Genomic DNA, 20,826 nt, shown 5'->3' with positions numbered 1-20,826 from the left:
CCCTTATGTGAGAATTGGTTGTCAGATGAGAAGGCTTCTTTTGTGAAGAATGTGAATGAGATTGTTGTAGGGAACTATTCACTTGAGATCTAGGTTGTCTTGTTTGAGTTTCAGAGTGTGAGACCGGAAATTGTCTAATAGGTGGCCCGTGTTGTGAATAGTTGTGGTGTTGTAACCGATCATGTAGACTACTAGAATCGATATGGTTAGTTGATGGATGAGCCATATGGACGTTGCTTGGATGAGGTCCATTTGAATAGTTATAAGCTGGTGGTTGAAATTGATGAACACATTGATGATTGTAGACAAAAAAGGGATAGGGTGCATAGGTATGTGGCTAGGAGGATAATGGCAAGATGTTGAAACTGGAAGTTAAAAATGGTTAAATAGTGGTGCACCACAATGCATGTTTGTAGAATGTGCCTACATTGGGTAGGTTGGTCTTGTTTGCATTGCGAGCTGTGTTGTGAGGGCATATTTTGAACTATTTGTGTTTTGAGCATTCTGATTCTTTGATCCACCAGTTCATCTCTAATCTTTTGTTGGCAACACGAGTTTTGGTTGTGTTGAATTTCGTTTTGACAATGAGCGTTGATGTTTGAGGAGTTTAAAGCCAGACTATTTACTACATTTTTGAGTTGAATAATTTCGTTTTCTAAAGTGAGAAATCTTGTCTTTTGATTAATAATCTTCTTTTTCATCTTTTGTTTTATAATAAATATAGGAAGATGTGGTGTGAGTGCCAATGAGACAACCCTCCATCCAAATAACAATTTAAAAAGTAAAACATTATAGGTCAATGTACAGCCTTCAACCCGGAGCCTTGGCTCACACCGAACAACAAGCTATAAAGGGCCCCAAAATTTCTAGTGTAAAACCATTAAAACGTGAAAACCAACGCTCTAATCTATATATAAAAAAAAATTAAAAAAAAAAATTGTTGTTTTAGGTTTATTTACCTCTGCATTAATTGGAATGTTCACCTGGTTTTCATTCTGCGAACCAACAGCAGAGTCAGATGCTGTTGACAAGGGGAAATAATGACAGCTCGTCGTGGACGATCCCACTGTTGGCTGTTTATCAGTATTAGAAAACGGGTCGATAACGTTTACATTTGTTAATATAGAGTCTGAATGTATATCCTCATTATATTTTACGATTTGACAGATAGTCTCACTTGCGTTTCGGTCTTCATATAACAGATCATTGTTACAGAACATGCAGATGAAATCCTCCCCCTGAATGCAATTTAGGTTTGTTTTATCTTTGTTTATACCTGTGCATTCAAAATGGAGCCAGAAGTTACATTTGTCACACACTATACCCTCCTCATCAACAAACTCTGAACACATATGTCAAATTTCGGTTGAAGGCTTAACCAGACACAAGTTATTTCCTTTTTCCTTTTTTCTTTTTCGATATTCAAATTTTGAAAAATATTATAAGTCAAAACAGACACACTTAAGTTTTTGTTTTCCTCAAAATATGTTTTCTTCAAAATTTTGTTTTCCTCATAAAAAAAAAATTCTCTAATTTTTTCTTCTCATTTTTTATTTGATTTCGATTTTCTTATTCGATTTTCATTTCCTTATTCGGTTTCTGCTCCTTGTTCGATTTCTATCCTTATTCGGTTTATATTTACTTTTTTCGATTTTCATTTCCTTATCGGGTTTCTATTTCCTTATTGGGTGGGTGTCTATTTCCTTATTCATTTTTCATTTCCTTAATTGATGTCTATTTCCTTATTCATTTTTCGTTTCCTTATTTGGTTTCTATTTCCTTATTCGATTTTCATTTCCTTATTCGATTTTCGTTTCCTTATTTGGTTTCCACTTCCTTATTTGATTTTCATTTCCTTATTCGGCTTTTATTTCCTTATTGGGTTTCTATTTCCTTATTCAATTTTCGTTTCCTTATTTGGTTTATATTTCCTGATTCGATTTTCATTTCCTTATTCGATGAAGGAAATGAAAATAGAATAAGGAAACATAAATTGAATAAGGAAATGAAAATCGAATAAGGAAATAGTAACCAAATAAGAAATAAGGGGGAAAAAAGTTGTGGTGAAAAAAAAATTGAGGAAAAACAAATTTTGAAGAAAAAAAAAGTTAGAGGACAAACAATTTTTGAGAAAAACAAAAATTTGAGAAAAAAAATATTTGGAGGAAAACAGATTTTTGTGTTTCAGTTTGGACTTGTAATATTTTTTAAAATTTGAATATCGATAAAGGAAAAAGGAAAAAAGACAACAACTTGTGTCTGGTGAGGGCTTCGATATGGAAGAGTCTAACAAAGCAGATTTTGGAGAGCCGGAAGCAATGTCCAAGACTTGTGGAGATGATGAAGGGGACAGTGCAAGGCAAGACGTCGTAGATGTTCCCACTGTTGGTTGCCTTTACTCCCTTTCAGAATGGATGAATCAGAATTCTTATCTTTATCTTCATAATTAGTACTGATGTCCTACAAGTAATTATGTATTTCATTATTTAAATTGTCGAAAGAATCAAAATGTTTAGTTAGGTAAGCACAGAGATCTTTGAAAATGCCATTTACAAATTATTCAACTCTACAGCCATTGACGTTGATCAGGCTAGTTGTATTGTATATATTAACTACATATTTCAGTTGTGAGCCAATTTGTCCGTTATTTTTACGGTTGTAAATTCTGTAAGAGTGATCTACAGTAATGTGGGTTGAATCAACATTTTTCTGCTCTTTAACTGCCAAATTACTATTGAAGTTTTCAGAAGTCAAATGAGATAATAGTTAGCTTTTTGTTGCTTCAAAAGCTGCTGTGGAGAATTCAATTATAGAGTTTTTGCCTGGTTTCATTTAATATTGAATATGTTGTTTATGACATGTATCCTGTTTTTTGTCCAAGGCTTTTGAACGATTGAGGGAGTATTTTTTACTTCTAGTAGATACATTGTCTAAAGTTGATGTTACACTGTTGTTTCAGATAAAGGAGAAGGTTTGGTTTCTTTAAATAGTTTTATCCCGCTGTAATTGTCTGTCCTTAGTCAGAAATCTGAAGTTCAGTAGATGGCATTTGTTTATGTGGTTCATAAGTGTTTCTCGTTTCCCGTTTTTTTAATATAAATTATACTGTTGTTTTTCCCGTTTGAATGGGTTTATACTAGTAATTTTATGTGACCCCTTGTATTTCTTATCATAATTTTTTTGATAGAGGGGTTGCTGCTCACAAGGAAGTTATTAAACGAAGAGTTCCAAATTGTGAAGTTGAAATCATCCCTTCGTATATTTTACAGACGCCATCACGAGTTGGTTGACCGTTATGGAATAACCGTTTCGCAGATGATATCATATATGTTTCTCATGTCGTAACTATAATCCTCTTCCTTTGTCATGAATGTGACCTTCAGAATAAGACTATTTACCGGGTTTGTAATAACATGAGCAAGATGATGGATGCAACTTGTGGAGCAGGACCTGCTTACCCTTTTTGAGCACCTGAGATCACCTCTAGTTTTGTTTGGGCTCGTGCTGCTAAGTCTTTATTTTCTATGTTGTTTCTTGTGTACTATTACTTGTCTGTTTGTCTTTTTCATTTTTAGCAATGACGTTGTCAGTTTATTTTTGATTTAGAAGTTTGACTGTTCCTCTAGTATCTTTCGACCTTCTTATATAAGTGTATTCAGCAATGCTTAAACGTATCAGGCTATTATTATTTCCTGTTATTATTTTTTTTGCTTCTTAAGACAGGTCAACAAAATCAAGAAATACACATTTGTTTCTTATGACAGGTCAACAAAACCACGAAATAAAACAATTATGGAAGACTATGTATTAAGAACGAAAGGATGGATATGATTTTGATTTATTTTCCACTTACATATAATATATATTACATAAATACGGTATCTTAAACAGAAACTGTTTGATTGGTACATTTGGCTTCAGACTTTTGATTGAACTATATTAACTGTTTACAAAGCTTTAAATTTTCAATACACTTAAGCTTTTTCTTCTTCATAAAGACAATCTGAATGTGAGCAACAGTGACACATTTTTTGTGAATTTTGTTTTTTATTTTGTTGTGTGATTTCAAACAATCATATGATATTAGCATTGTGTAAGTAAGCAAACATTTCATCAATGTATACAAATACCACCGCATGGGAATCTCAAATATATATACAACAGTCAAACCCATTACAAAACGATAACATGGATAAAATACACTAATAGGTAAAGCAAAAAGTAAAATCCCAAACATACTGAACTCAGAGGAAAATAAAATTGTAAAGTACCTTATCACATGGCACAATCAAATGACAAAACACATCAAACACGAATGGACAACAACTGTTATATTCCTGACTTCGTACAGGCATTTTTAGCGCTAAACCTTTCATTGTCTATGACAGTCTCATCAAATCCGTTATACTGATGAGTCTTTATGTAGACGAAACGCGCGTCTGGCGTACTAAATTATAATCTTTGATAAGTATGTTTACAATGATGCGTAGACTAAACAGACATAAAAAATAAAATAGTCAAAATATGGGTACAGCATTCATCATCGTGGTACAATTTAATAAGGAACAATTTCGCGTCTCTGACGTCTGAAAATGTATATGTCACATAATTTTGTCGTTAGATGTTTATACAAACAATTTTAAAATTTCACATTGGCAATGTAAGCCTACAGGGTAAAAAATCAAAAGTATGTAAGACGAAATTTCAGAAATGGACCGAGATTCAAAATAGTCCAAAAGTCATATACAATTCATAAGAGTCCACAAATTGTTCATTCCACTACGTGATTAAATAATTTTGACGTTTGTGGTTCAACGTATTTTCTAATTTATAATAGAAATATAACATAATGGCATATTATATAACAATAACATTTTGACAGGATCTTTAAAAGTACAAAGTCACGTTATTAAATCCAACGAAACACAAAAAGTCGTATATACAAAACACACCAGCAAAAATAAAAGAAACTACAAACACATTGACGGGATGTATAATTAAGTTTGTTTCCACACAATTTTGATTATTTCAATTTAGATCTTATTGTTTTGCAATGTCACGTAAATATCTAACTCCACCTGCATCAACTCGTTGAAGTGCCATCATTAGACTAAGTATTGTCTTTACTTTTGACTTTGCCTTCCATTTTTTCAATATGTCTTCCACCAAACCAGGTAGATCTTTTGGAAATCTGAACAAACTTTGTTCAACTTCAGTGAAGCTTAATCCCAGCTCTATTCCTAACTGAAGCGGACAATTTCCTATTTCGTTTGACAATTCCTTCAAATGTTGATCAGTCGGATCCGCTTGGAGATTAAGCTCTGCATATTCTAGTGCATGTAAAGTAATCGTCAGTTTAGTGTCATCTTATGATTTATTATGTATTATAAATAAGGAACAATATCTATGTTTTGCTTTTTGTTTATATGTCTAGTTAATACTTAAATAATAGTGTATAGGATTTCCTTATATTTCAAATAAAGATGTACTAGCTTACATGTTAAAGAACAAAAATACAGCTTCCGAAATAAATCTTAAAAGAAAAGTCCCTAATCAAATGGCAAAATGAAAAGCTCCAGTACGTCAAAGTAAAATTTGACAACTGTCATATTCCAGATGTTGTATAGGCATTTTCGTATGTAGAAAATTGCGAATCAAACCTGGTTTCACGATAGAGAGACGATGTCTTAGAATTAAAGTACAAAATGCAGCGTTATAATCTGAACACTATTTTACCTAAAATGTCAGGTACCAAATCAAAAATATTGCAGTTGTAATCAACTATTATGTTTCTGTAAAATTGAGAATGGAAATGGAGAATGTGTCAAAGAGACAACAACCCGACCAAATAAAAAACAACAGCAGAGGGTCGCCAACAGGTCTTGTATGTTGCATTTGTTTTGTTGTACATCAGTGTTCCTGACGTTCCTTTGTTTTCCTCTTATAGTTGATGTGTTTATCGCGGTTTTACCTTGTAATCAGGACATGTTTTCTCTGAATCGATTAATGACTTTCAAACAGCGGTATACCATGGTTGCCTTTATAAATCACTATGAAACACCATATAAATCACAAAAAAACATAACGGCATATAGTCAAAGCACATTCGCAAAAACAAAAGACACTAATTGTCGTTTGTCATAGATTATGGAACTGAGATGACCGTGATTATCAAAATCAAGGTATAAGTCTAAAAATGAGACAGAGGAAGCCATGTCTATTGTTTCTTTAATTTCTGGTTCCGTAATATATTACTGGAACTCAATCAGGAAAGTTTGAATTATCCCTTGTTATTACATCATCAATATATTGGTAAGGAAACTAAATGATTAATCTTACTTGATCTCACTGTCTATTGCAAGTATCTAAATGAACTCCGACTAATATCAAAATAACATGCAGATAAGTCGACAATTGGTCGCCGTTTGTACGGATTCTTGTAAAAATTATGTACCAAATGCAACCAGGTAAATATATCTAATTATTTCTTACCTACCAAATCCATGTTTTCTCTGAATATCTGATAAAAAAAGATATGATTTATTTTTTTATTTAAAAACGAAAATCATATTTCAAGTTCTCAATTAGTCTTTGTAATACATAACGAAAGAGGTGAACGATCTGAGCGAACACCCAAATTCAAAATTAGGGATAGCCAGTTACACAGCTCGTATCACGACAGAATTATTTACATCTTGAACTAATTTATATTCTATAAATTAAGAAAACACGAAACATACGTATCAGCTTAAAACGACGTTCTGTAGAAAACCCAACCGGACAACAATAATCTCTGAAACGCTGTTATCGTATTTTGTTAGTTGAGAGTGGATTGCCATAGTACGCATCTCACCAGACGATTAATAAATATTTTAAATGAAAAAACATCAAAAGGCTATCATTATATATTTGAGCCTCCTAATATTAAGTGGCACATACCGTGGATGTTCAAAAACAGTTTATCAAAGACAATACAATCACCTCGTCAAAAGAAAAAAAATACAAAAGGAAAACAGCAGTATTGTTCTTATGCTCACGAGTTAAACCATCAACCATGAACTAACCTAGGTTTTTGTTTCGCATATGCTGTTATTAATATGACGTTAGTGTAAAATAAACTGCAGTAAATGATGCAAACTAAAACGGGTAAAGTGAACTTCAAACGCGACAGAAAGACATTACACTACAACGGGTAAAGTGAACTTCAAACGCGAAAGAAAGACATTTAACTAAAACGGGTAAAGTGAACTTCAAAAGTGACAGAAAGACATTTAACTAAAACTGGTGAAACGCGATTCTTACCTAGCAAACAAGATGACTATCGAGTTTCACTTTTTGCAAAGCGTCAGAAAGATCTTTCAAAGTAGGATCCTTCAGTTTTGATAGATTGCATGTTTTCCATTGTTTCAATGCCATTGATCTAATTCCCTCGGAACTGTGAGTAGTATACGTGGACTCAGTGCTATGCCATTTTTGCAATTCCATTCCCAAATTGAGAAAAAATTCTCTAAACATCCCATGTTCAATTTGACTTCCCAATCTAACAAGATGCTTATCACTTGGTTGTGTTCGCAGTTCAATATCTGTGAGACCTTAAAAAGTACGTAATGTGTACTGGACGATCGCAAAAGAAATTTTAAAATGAACATCATGATTATTGATTTGACCATGTAAAAGCATAAATTAGTACACAGCTGTATGTTATGACATTTTACGATTAGTTCAGAAGACAAGATCCTTTTAATCGTATAATCTTGTTTTATAATGGTATTTTCATGAAACTAAATAAATAAAAATAAATACAAATCCAAACTTCTACTGACAATTGGAACAATGAACTTGTATTCTGAAAACGTCCTTTAAATTGTGAGTGAGTATAACCGTTGTACTGCGATTATCTAAGTTCATCAGATACATGTATGTATTTAATGCTTACTACATGAGAATACAAGTATAATGAAACCAAATTATCTGATTCTGTTTTTTGAACTATAAATGAGTGCATATTTAAACATGTATATTAATTTTATGACTAGTTCCAATTGTATAATGTATTACCAAATGCTATAAATGCATATTTGCGTCTATATTTTTTAGTGTTTCTATATTTACCTGCACATCCTACACTGCACGTCTTTTGGGACTGTAATTGTATTAAGTCGTCAATAAGTGTAATAAAAGAAAATAAATACTATTTCAATGTCAAAACGTACACAAGCCCTTTCTGGATAAGATTTACTTTAAGTCGAGAATGTTCATGACAACAATATATCAAGACATAAAATACAAACTGAACTAGTACAAATATTATCATATTTCTACTTTGCTTTCAGCTTATTCAAAAACACATCATGGACATTAGCAGTATTGCAGTAATTAATAGACAGGCTTCCTTCTTAGATATTTTTGTAAGTTTATTTAAATAAATATATATTCACTCGTACCTGAGGGGATATAATTTGGAAAGATCTATCTATGTTTCTATCATAATTTTGCATAACGTACAAACGGTATAAGTATATAAAAACAAAACCACGAACATGTTGAACAGGAACAGTTGTATGTTCAATATCGTTTGCAGATATTTTTGTAACAAATTAAATATTAATAAATAAACCTTTAAAACCCACTGTAATTGAAAGCTAGATCAAATTACTCAATCTTGTGATAGAGGTCCATGATATACAGTTGTCCTTTTTTTGGATCAACCCAGTTGGAAAACGAGCTACCCACGTTCACAATTGGACATCGTATTTGTGTTAACCTCTTAAGTTACTTCATTTGTCCTTCCATCATGTCCGTGTTTTATTTGTTTTTTTTGCCTGCAAATAATCATAGACTGTATATTTGTTTTGTATAATTTTTTTATGTGTTGTTGTATTCATCTTGATGGATGTTTCCTCTACGTACAACTCAAACGTGACTAATACAACAATCATTTAAAGATGTGTGTGTGTGTGTGTGTGTGTGCAACAAGATACTGAACAAGAGTTATACAAATAGAAAACGTTCCTTACCTTGTCAAAGACCCAGTACCGTACGTAGTTTGTTTTATGTTCCTTTCCGTTCTTGCATGTCCATTTGTTAGTTTTTGTGACTTCAAGAGAAGATATAAAACAAGTTTCACTTCCACATGGAATCCCAATTTCCATATAGTACAGTTCTGATACTCTCGTTGGATTCAATGTCCCACCAAAACTGCTATGATAGAATATTAGAGACGACTCAATATTCTTGGTCAAACATTCCTGTATGCTTGCTGCAGCATCCGGTGAGATAGAGAGTAATGATTTCTTGTTTGTCAGATAAACATTCACGCGGTTGTCGTCTACCCATATTCGGAGTTCATCATCTTCAGTTACGTTCAACACTGCAGCCTTGTGATAAAGACATGGTTTGTCCTTTTCCTCTTTTAATGGCCAAGCGATAACTGCAGCTCCAATAACTTTGTAAGCTAGTGCACTAGGTATCGAACTATCAGATAGAATGTATTGCAGGCAGATTGTTTTCTCTCTTTGACTTTCCAAGTTGTTGAAATCCGGTCGTGTTGCTTTGATCATGCATGGTACGAGGTACACATCTGTAGAGGATTGTTTAAACGCCTTAGGGACTATTAGTATGTCCAAGTGGACAAGAAGCTTCAAGACAAATTCTTTGATTGCATCTTTTTGCATATATTGATTGAATTGGGGTTGTTCCCAAATCTTTAAAAGATCTCTCTTGTAGATTCTTCCAGTGTTGGTCATGGTTTCAAGTATGTATCTCAGATCCGTATCTGCCGGCCAAAATTGTTCATCTGTCACAAAGGACCTAAGTATATTCACCAATGCAGGGGGATGGATAATGATGAACTTGTCTAATCCAGGAAGGTTGTAATACATCAGCTTACCGAGTGAGTGTTGAACTAAAAGAAAGTCATCCATTTGATTTTCATTCAAAGCCAGGTCTGCATTTAGCTCATTAACTTGTTGGAGGTTTTCCTTTGTTAAGATGTTAATGTTCTTCATTTTCATGTTGGAGATTTGTAGCTCTAAAGGAACCCATTGCATGGGTCTTCTCTGACCCCAAGACGTTTGCTTCATCGCAAATATGACAATTTGATCTGTCATTTTTTGTATTTCTACATCGTTTTTATCTACTCCATTAATAAAGTATAGCGTCTCCAGATGTATGTGATTCTTTTTCTCGTGACTGGAAAACATCTCTTTGATATCTGCCAAGAAGGATTCCTTCATCTTCTTTGTATCTCCCTAAAAAGTGGAAGTACATAATTTTAATATTAGGTAAAAGTATGCCATTGCCTCTTTGATGTGACTTGAGAGAACGATTTGACTTGAGATAACGATTTGACTTGAGAGAACGTCATGACTGATTAATTTCATCGGATATCAATTAGTTTTTAGAAAATGGCGCGTTAAACCGTTATTGTGTGTTCGAAGACAGCCGTTAGAATATTAGTCATTAATGGTGTGCATACATGTGTAATATGTCTCGATAAGGGAGCTCACATTCAAAAATGAACACGTGATTTGGAAAACGACAATAGGACATATCTACCATCAGATGTTAAATATATAACGACTAGTCAATCAATAGCAGTATCATTCCTACTATATAAATTAACTTTTAGTTGTAGCTCTAAGGACCTTGACAATGTATATTTTCTTTCTAAATCATGTGTTCAAAAAGTAAGAAATATGATGTTAATCAAGACATGTGGCATCTTTGTAATGTGAGGTATTTTTTTTTCAAATCAAATTATGGCGTTCTTTTCCTATCCAGAGATAGTTGTATTCTACGTTAAACTTTGTTAAATAACATTTAATATCTATATATATCTACCTCGCACATATTTCTATGTGTTCCTGCAAACAATATCATTGGCATTATTTCATCCGTATCTGCAGTGTACGTCAATATTGAATCAACCCAGTGTTTAATTATAGCTGAAAAAGTAAGTCATTTATGTTTTGTATGATTTGCAAAGTTCACAATTGTTATGTTGTCCACTTTTTATCAAGGGTTTATCTCCAATAGGCTTAAATAAAACAAAAAAACACAAGCACTTAAAAGTTGTATCATCATTTCTTAGAAATAGAATCAGAAATAGAATGATACTATATTCTTAATAATATTTCAGGATAAGCATACATCATTTTAATGAAATACCAAATAAAGAAAACGGAAACTTTACAACCATTGTCAATTGTCAATTTATAATTGACGAGTTAAAGGCACACTTTTTAACGATAAGATAATGTGTTAAAGTATTTCAAAAACATAGCATGATTAGTCTAAATAGAACATAATTTCAACATTAACATGTATTCAACCTCATGGAGCTCTCCGCATGTAATAAACAGTCGATTATTAATATTAAATAAATGCATTATACTCGTCATACTTAATTGTGTGCATTATACTTATCCTGTTATCTATGATGAGTTTACTTACACGCAGCAGTAACTCCCTGGGGATAATCCTTCAACTGATTATATAAACCATATCTACCATCAAACATCAACAAAAATGATCCTTTGTGTTGTATGAACAGTTGATGAGTCATATCATATGATTTCTGTCCACCAAAATCTATCAAGTCAGACGGTGCAATATCGATTTTATATTTTCCATTCCTTACTTCGTCTAAAATAGACGATTGCAGTTGTAGCTTCTGGAATTCTAATGATTCTAGTTCAGTTGTTACTGTTGAAAGGCTTGAAGAGGTAACTTGTGGTTCAAAATTTCCGGGCAAAGGTTTGATACTAGAAGCGGCCGTCTTATAGGCAACCTTAACTGTTGAACGATGGCCAGATGCGTCATCTCTCTGTGTGTATTTGACTGTTGATACAGGTGTGGCCACATCTAAGTAAAATGCTTGACCTGCCTCTTCAAGAGCTAATATTTGCTGTCTTGTTTCAAGATCAGGCGATTTACACAAATCTGGTTTACCTCGAAGAATTTTTGCATACACTTCATGACCTCGTTCACCTTCAAATGTTGATACAATATGTATATTGAAGTATAAATTACATATCAATTATGTGTTATACTTAGATATTTAGATTTATAATAAACACAATAACAGAAACTGTTAAAACGTTTACATCGAAATGGGATTCTGTGACTGTATGCATGTGTACATGAAAAAAGTAAACATTAAACAACCGCGTGTGACGGTTTTTGTCAAGAGACTGTTGATATCCTCTTTTGTATTTGATTCAAACAGGATACCGAATGACAAAAATCATTATGTCTGGGCCATCTTAACAAAGCCGTTTATTATAAAACAATGTATATATCATTGACTTACCAAAAGGGAACATGAACATATGCATATGGTCAAATGATTCTTTTACGGTCTCTGATGGACAGTGTTTAATTCGGAAATCAGGTTTACAGTTCGAGATAACAATGTCTCGTCCTAGATTTGTATACAATAAGTGCATGTTGACGTTGAGTTACCAACTATCAATTAATCATTCTAGGAAAACGGAACAATACATCTATTTACTCCATTAACAATTAGTAACGAGTACTTGCTTGTCCATGCAAAATCATACATTTGTAACTGTATTCGTTCGTTATGTGATTGTATCATTCGAAAATTAAGAAACAAGGGGTTGATATTTTATATCTGTACATTTAACCATGTTAACCACGTTGTCAAATGTCTAACATTCTATTTGTGAACAGATTTGTCATATATCATCAATTCAAAAAAGCAGCAAATCATATTTTTTGTATACAGAAATCGGGTATCTTACTATATGTGTTTTTCGTAATACTATTCAATTATAGCCTTTGCAAGGATATATTGACCTGAAAGAAGTATATTGAGTGAGGACGAGGTCAGAGGTCCATATACTTATTTTGGTCGATGTATCCCGTAATGGCCTCATACAAAGGCTGTTCATATTTTATATAAATTAGGCCGTTAGTTTTTCTCGTTTGGATTGTTTTACGTTGTCATATCAAAGCCTTGCATATATCATTATACGGTATGGACTTTACTCATTGTTGAAGGCCGTACGGTGACCTATAATTGTTAATGTTTTGTCATTTTGGTCTCTTGTGGATAGTTGTATCATTGGCAATCATACCACATCTTCTTTTTTATATAATTGCTAGATTATTTATTCCTAACCATATTTGTATCAAAATTGGCAGTGTTATATATTCGGTCATTTAATATTGTTGAAATTTTAAAGAGATGATATTGTATCCTAGACAAAAAAAAACGTATTAGTAGTCATTCGATTTATTTAATGTTTTTTCATCAGATAATCGATAATATATATATATAAAAAAAAAAATTATTTTGATAACCATCTCATCAAATTCATTACCGTGCTATATGCTTTTTGATGTGTAATATGCTTTTTGATGTGCAATATGCTTTTTGATGTGCAATATGCTTTTTGCTATCCACCGTTTTATATAGGCCTTCGAAAATATAGTTAAACATGTGACTTTTCCTGAACTAGTTAAATTAGTTAAATGATACGAATTAATAATATTCTAATATATCGTTTTAAAAGAGGGACGAAAGATTCCAAAGGGACAGTCAAACTCATAAATCTAAAACAAACTGACAACGCCATGGCTAGAAATGAAAGAGACAAACAGAAAAACAATAGTACACATGACACAACATAGAAAACTAAAGAATAAACAACACGAACTTAAAATTGATATCCGGTTAAGTTTCTTTTTTTCATAATGAAACCAATATATGATTAACAATTGGAAACAAAATAAACGGTCTTAAATGGTATTACATCGAGCATACCCTTTTTAAGTGGAACCATTTTCTTATTTTCTATATCGATACCATTCCTTCCAAAAAATATGACAAGTCCGTCGGTTGAATTCCACTTCAGAGGAATTTCTTCGTCAATCAGCACACTTGCTAAAGTACTTTTCCCAGCCCTACATGGACCACCTAAGAGAAAACAAGATACGAGTATAAAAATGAAAAAAAATGCAACGAAATGTATATTTTTTTTTCTAATTTGAAGTCAACACTATTGTCGTTATTCAAATGCATTTCAAGATATTTTAGGATTATCAATGATTCAAATATATCAGGTGTCGAAGTTATTTATCTCAGGCATATTGATTGCTTGGTTTTAACACCGCAATTGTTAAAACCAATTGATGCATACTTGGAATTATTTAAAGAAGGTGTGCTTTACATATTTAGTTTGTATTATCTGAAGAATTATTGAATTAGTAGACTCTTTTCTTTCGTTGTCAATAACATATATCGTAATTGTTTTAAGGGCCACTTCAGAAACATTCAATTGATGAAAAACAATATTATGATCACAAAGATAATGAAGGTATTCATACATGTCCGGCCGTCATTGTTTTCAGTTTATTATCGGTGCTAAAGAAGGATGCATAATCTTAGTCCATTTTACTGGACCTATATACCTAAGTTTATTTCCGAAGAGCAACTCCAGCTTTATAAGCAATGTCTTTTTCGTAATATTGGCTTAACATTGAGTTTTTATTCTGACAATTTATGCATTCATCCTTTGTATAACAAGGTTATGAGGAGGACGGATAAAAAATGACACTCCGTAAATGTTACGGTCACCATCACGAATTAGTTGATCCATACAACGTGTCTTGGTCAAAAATAACTAAGGACATTTTTACCACGTGTTAGACTGTGGTTTGTCATTACGTCGCCTGGTTTTTTAATTACCGAACGTGACTTATTTCCGACTGTTACTGTTTTGCTGAGTGTGAATTTAAATTGCTATAAGACGTGGCACGGTACTTTTCTATCCAACATTCATTATTTAGTTTTGATGATATATTTGTTATTCTTTTGATCATATTATATATTGGATTTTGTCAAATGTCTTATCTTTTGTTGTTGTAAATCTTATCTTTTTGTCTGTTGTATTCGTGTGCTATGGTAAAGATAATTAATCATGCATTGCATCTATTAGATTTTAGTTTGGTTCAACTAAATGTATACGATATATTTGCTTTACAGTTTGATTTAGAAGAAACACTGACATAGTTAGATAATTAAAATAATTATCTAATTACTACCACAATTTGATATTAATTAGAATTGTAATTTTCATTATCATTTGTAAATATTATATCAGCATTACAAACCTAGTCTTGAATGTTATTCTTATTCTATCCTATTTTTAGGATTTTTTTTTAAATTTTCAATTCAAATGTGACGTCCCTTTGTGCGTTTAGTGATTTGGCTAACGCGGCTGCCAATGTTTATGTGCTTGTTAAGATTGTTTTGTCCATCTGTTTTTGTTATGCAGTTAGTCACCGGTTTTATCATATATATCTATTATATAGTCATTTTATAAACATATACTGTTTGTCAAAGTATGAATTTTTCTTAATAATAAGGATGTTCTTATTCCAGGCAGAAAACACTACAACTTTTTGAAACTTTTGGTCCTGAATGCTCTTCAACTTAGTTCTTGTTTTGGCTTTCGAACTTTTTTCAACTGAGCGTCCCTGGTTAGATTTGTTTTGACAAAACGCGCTTCTGGCGTAATAAAATTTAAACCTCACTCTTTGTTAGCTATTAGTAGTGTATTTCACTGTCCTATATGTTCTAACACTTATTTTTATTGTACTCCTATCGTGTAATGTTGTCATTTGAATTTTCTATTTAACATTGCCATAAAAACGGGAGGTATGGTCAATTAATCATGCTTGTATAGAAACATTATTAATGTGTGTTTATCACACAACTAAAAAACAATCTTTTTAAAATACATATTTAAAAGTGTGTTGTTTTTCTAACTGCAGTACACCAGTTTTGTTTTTTTTTTTTAATTACTGTTCATCATGCTGTGGTATTCGTTCAAGCCCTTAAGCAATCCGATTGCTGCAATTGTTTTCGTTATGGTTGAGGTGCATCTGCTGAATTGCACTATTGTAGATTTAAAGATAAGGTATGTCTACGAATAACATCAATCTAATGTGAAATATTTGAAAATTGTGTCTATCAATAATAAATGTACTACCAAGACTCAAACGGTTTTCATAAGACAGGTATTCTCCGTGTGAAAGCATTCGTTGGAACTCATCAGCATCAACTAACCATGGTAATTTAATATCTTTCTCTAAAAATATATATATGTAAAAGTATTACTTGATCACCTTCCGGAAAAGACAAAAACATGCATTTGAAGAATATAATTTTCGACAGACAGACCATTTGACTTGTGATAATAATGTTTGGCAGTTGTGTCTTGATGTAAAGTTACTTTTCAATCCAATCAAATTGTGTTTTAATCATTCGGTATATGACATAGCATCGCCATGCTGAATACACAACATCAAATGATTCTTGACATTTTTTTTTAACTGATAACGTCGTGAAAGAAACACTTTTTATCGAACCTACCACGACAGATTCAAACAAACTTAAGTAAACAAATAATAAATTGAGACTATTTGCAGTCTGTGTTTTATTCTTAAAGATTTGTAGTTTATATCATTTGGAGAATAGTGCCTATACATTTTCGGCCATTGTCATGATCCTGAAATAAACTCATCATTGATACCATGACTAAATTAAGTGTCATTTGGTATAAATGAGACATGATGATATTACATGCATGTAACAGCAATATGTATTGAAGTAGATAATCTTTTTGGAATTAAATTAACACACAACACTTACCAATTTTCTGTTTGTACGGTCAGCTTTCGGAAAGTTGGATTGTTTACTATATTCTTCGTGTTTTTTGTCGGGAAGAGTTTGTTGTTCTAATGCATCCTTAAAGTAAAAACAAGTGGTAACTGTTACTACATGTATGTATAGTATGTCACATGCAGTTTAAAGAATTTTCAGTTAAAAGACATATTAGAGTTGATCCGAAGGTCATTTGTAATATAATGACTACTTTCAAACTATTTTGGTGATCAGTGTTTTTCAAACCATTTTGCAAAAATACTCAGTTTGAAAATTTGAATTCACAACACACATATCTTCAACTTGAAATTTGAAAACTTTACTTTCAAAAAAGGAAATGTCGAACAGAATGTATCATTAGACCGTTTATAGGTTTTGAGTCTTTATGATATGTCCATAATTATAACTGATTACACAACTTTCATTTTGTTGCAATACTAAAGCTTTTCTGCCTCAGGAATAGATAACCTTAGCTGTAATTCACAAAACGATTAGGAATGTGTGATCAGCTATGCTCTTCACCATCGTACATTATTTTTTGCAGTTGTAACTGTTATGGATTAGAGCGTCTCTGATGAGTCTTTTGTAGACGTAATGTGCGTCTGTAACACGTACACAATGTCTCTACTGTTATCTATAAAATTAATAATGGAAATGGGGAATGTGCCGAGAGACAACAACCCAACAGAACAGACAACAGCAGAAGGTCACCAACAGGTCTTCAATGCAACGAGAAATTCCCGCACCCAGAGGCGTCCTTCAGCTGGCCCCTAAACAAATATATACTAGTTCAGTGATAATGAACGCCATACTAAACTCCAAATTGTACACAAGAAACTAAAAGTTAAAAAAAAAATACAAGACTAACTAAGACCAGAGGCTCCTGACTTGGGGCAGGCGCTAAAATGCAGCGGGGTTAATTATGTTTGTGAGATCTCAACCCTCCCCCTATACCTCTAGCCAATGCGGAAAAGCAAACGTATAACAATACGCACATTAAAATTCAGTTCAAGAGAATTCCGAGTCTGATGTCAGAAGATGTACCCAAAGAATATAAACATCAGACTACAAGCAGTTAACTGACACGCCAGCTCCAGACTTCAATTAAACTGATTGGAAAAATATGTCTTCATCATATGAATATCAGGCACAGCCCCCCCCCCCCCCCCGTGAGGGGTTTAGAATCATAACATATATGACAAGGACATAACCCGTGTAATGCCAACAACTCGTTTTTCAATAAATGTGTTTAGTTCCGATGCAAAGACCCTACAAGTGAATCAATACTAACACCAAACTATGCAATCGTTAATGACCTTACAACAGTATCATAACTATATCCCTTCTTAATACGTCTATTTAAAGGTTTTGTTAGCTTCTTATGTGAATATTGACATTTGTGTGCGTTATAAAGAATATTTCCATAAAATATTGGATGTGAAATACTGAACGTATAAGAAGTCTGCATGTTGAGCTATATTTATGAATGATGTCCTTATACCGATGATAAATTTTAGTAAATGTTTTGACTAGTTTGTGATATCGAAAACCCTGGTGTAATAATTTTTCAGAAATACATAAGTTTCTCTCGTTAAAATTTAAACATTGCTACATACACGAGCGAATCATACAAGTTGAGATATATAAACACCGTAAGATGGTGACAACGGAACGTCACCATCTAAAAATAGATAATTAACGATAGGAAATTAGAAATCACCTCTTTTATCATAAATTTAAGTATTAAGCTTTCCGTTAATGATATAGATATCAAGATCGAGGAAAGAGCAGTGGTTATTGTTAATATTAGCTTTATTTAAAGTAAGTTCAACAAGATAAATTTCTTTAGTATACATACTGAAGTCGATTTATTGAGAGCCAAAATATCATCCAAATATCTTAAAGTATCATTAAATTTGTGTATCTGATGTTGTTTCGATGGGTCTTTGCTGATTTGCGTTGTGTTTTTTTGGAACGTAAATGAAGGAGATGAATCTCTTAAAATGTCTGTTATGTACCATATCTATAATGCAAGCTGATTAATTTGAAGACGACAATATGCGATTGTCACATATTAAAAACAAGAATGTGTCCAAAGTACACGGATGCCCCACTTGCATGCTCATTTTCCATGTTCAATGGACCATGAAATTGTGTAAACAATCTAATTTGGCCTTTACAGTAAAAAGATCAACCAATAAGGAACATGTGTACTAAGTTTCAAGTTGATTGGACTTTAACTTCATCAAAAACTACATTGACCTAATACTTTAACCTGGAACTCACACTTTTAATTTATATGTTCAGTGGACCATGAAAATGGGGTCAAAAGTCTAATTTAGTTTAAAAATATGAAAGATCATATCATAAGAAACATGTGTACTAAGTGTCAAGTTGATTGGACTTAAGCTTCATCAAAAATTACATTGACCAACAACTTTTACCGGAAACTCACACTTTTAATGTCTATGTTCAGTGGACCATGAAAATTGTGTCAAAAGTCTAATTTCGTTTTAAAAATAAGAACGATCATATGTTCTTTAGTTATGTCCCTTTATTATTGGTTATATATGTTCTTGAGTTATGTCCCTTTATTATGGTATAAGTTCTTGAGTTATGTCCCTTTATTATGGTATATGTTCTTGAGTTATGTTCCTTTATTATGGTATATATGTTCTTGAGTTATGTCCCTTGATTATGGTATATGTTCTTGAGTTATGTCCCTTTATTATGGTATATATGTTCTTAAGTTATGTCCCTTTATTATGGTATATGTCCTTGAGTTATGTCCCTTTATTATGGTATATGTTCTTGAGTTATGTTCCTTTGTTATTGTATGTATGTTCTTAAGTTATGTCCCTTTATTATGGTATATGTTCTTGAGTTATGTCCCTTTATTATGGTATGTATGTTCTTGAGTCATGTCCCTTTATTATGGCATATGTTCTTGAGTCATGTCCCTTTATTATGGTATATGCTCTTGAGTTATGTCCCTTTATTATGGTATATGTTCTTGAGTAATGTCCCTTGATTATGGTATATATGTTCTTTAGTTATGTCCCTTTATTTTGGTTTATATGTTCTAGAGTTATGTCCCTTTATTATGGTATATATATATATGTGTTCTTGAGTTATGTCGCTTTATTATGGTATATATGTTCTTGAGTTATGTCCCTTTATTATGGTATATATATGTTCTTGAGTTATGCCCCCTTATTATGGTATATATGTTCTTTAGTTATGTCTCTTTATTATTGGTTATATATGTTCTTAAGTTATGTCCCTTTGTTATGGTATATGCTCTTGAGTTATGTCCCTTTATTATGGTATATATATGTTCTTGAGTTATGTCCCTTTATTATGGTATATATGTTCTTTAGTTATGTCCCTTTATTATGGTATATATATGTTCTTGAGTTATGTCCCTTTATTTTGGTATATATGTTCTTGAGTTATGTCCCTTTATTATGGTATATATATATATATATATATATATATATATATGTTCTTGAGTTATGTCCCTTAATTATGGTATATATGTTCTTTAGTTATGTCCCTTTATTATGGTATATATGTTCTTGAGTTATGTCCCTTTATTATGGTATATATATATATGTTCTTGAGTTATGCCCCCTTATTATGCTATATATGTTCTTTAGTTATGTCCCTTTATTATTGGTTATATATGTTCTTGAGTTATGTCCCTTTATTATGGTATATGTTCTTGAGTTATGTTCCTTTATTATGGTATATATGTTCTTAAGTTATGTCCCTTTATTATGGTATATATGTTCTTGAGTTATGTCCCTTTATTATGGTATGTATGTTCTTGAGTCATGTCCCTTTATTATGGTATATATGTTCTTGAGTTATGTCCCTTTATTATGGTATATATGTTCTTGAGTTATGTCCCTTTATTATGGTATGTATGTTCTTGAGTCATGTCCCTTTATTATGGTATATGCTCTTGAGTTATGTCCCTTTATTATGGTATATGTTCTTGAGTAATATCCCTTGATTATGGTATATGTTCTTGAGTTATGTCCCTTTATTATGGTATATGTCCTTGAGTTATGTCCCTTTATTATGGTATATGTTCTTGAGTTATGTTCCTTTGTTATTGTATGTAT

At 32.2% G+C, this 20,826-nt stretch overlaps 2 long non-coding RNA genes across 2 annotated transcripts; both read right to left on the bottom strand.

Moving 5' to 3' along the window:
* Positions 1–3,834: 3,834 nt before the first annotated feature.
* Positions 3,835–10,246, bottom strand: LOC143052875 (uncharacterized). Its single transcript, XR_012971278.1, has 5 exons — positions 9,018–10,246; positions 8,113–8,143; positions 7,303–7,592; positions 6,493–6,520; positions 3,835–5,330 (listed from the first exon to the last, which is right to left on the bottom strand). It is a non-coding gene; the product is annotated as an uncharacterized LOC143052875 (long non-coding RNA).
* A 608-nt stretch (positions 10,247–10,854) lies between these two features.
* LOC143052874 (uncharacterized) lies at positions 10,855–16,121 on the bottom strand. The gene is made up of 4 exons (XR_012971277.1): positions 16,023–16,121; positions 13,793–13,945; positions 11,455–11,991; positions 10,855–10,946 (listed from the first exon to the last, which is right to left on the bottom strand). It is a non-coding gene; the product is annotated as an uncharacterized LOC143052874 (long non-coding RNA).
* Between the last annotated feature and the right edge of the window lie 4,705 nt (positions 16,122–20,826).

The sequence above is a fragment of the Mytilus galloprovincialis genome, chromosome 11, assembly GCF_965363235.1.
Source record: "Mytilus galloprovincialis chromosome 11, xbMytGall1.hap1.1, whole genome shotgun sequence".
In the NCBI taxonomy this organism is placed as follows: domain Eukaryota; kingdom Metazoa; phylum Mollusca; class Bivalvia; order Mytilida; family Mytilidae; genus Mytilus; species Mytilus galloprovincialis.
The sequence above is the reverse complement of the archived record's forward strand: the minus strand, read 5'-3'. Positions and strand labels throughout refer to the sequence as shown.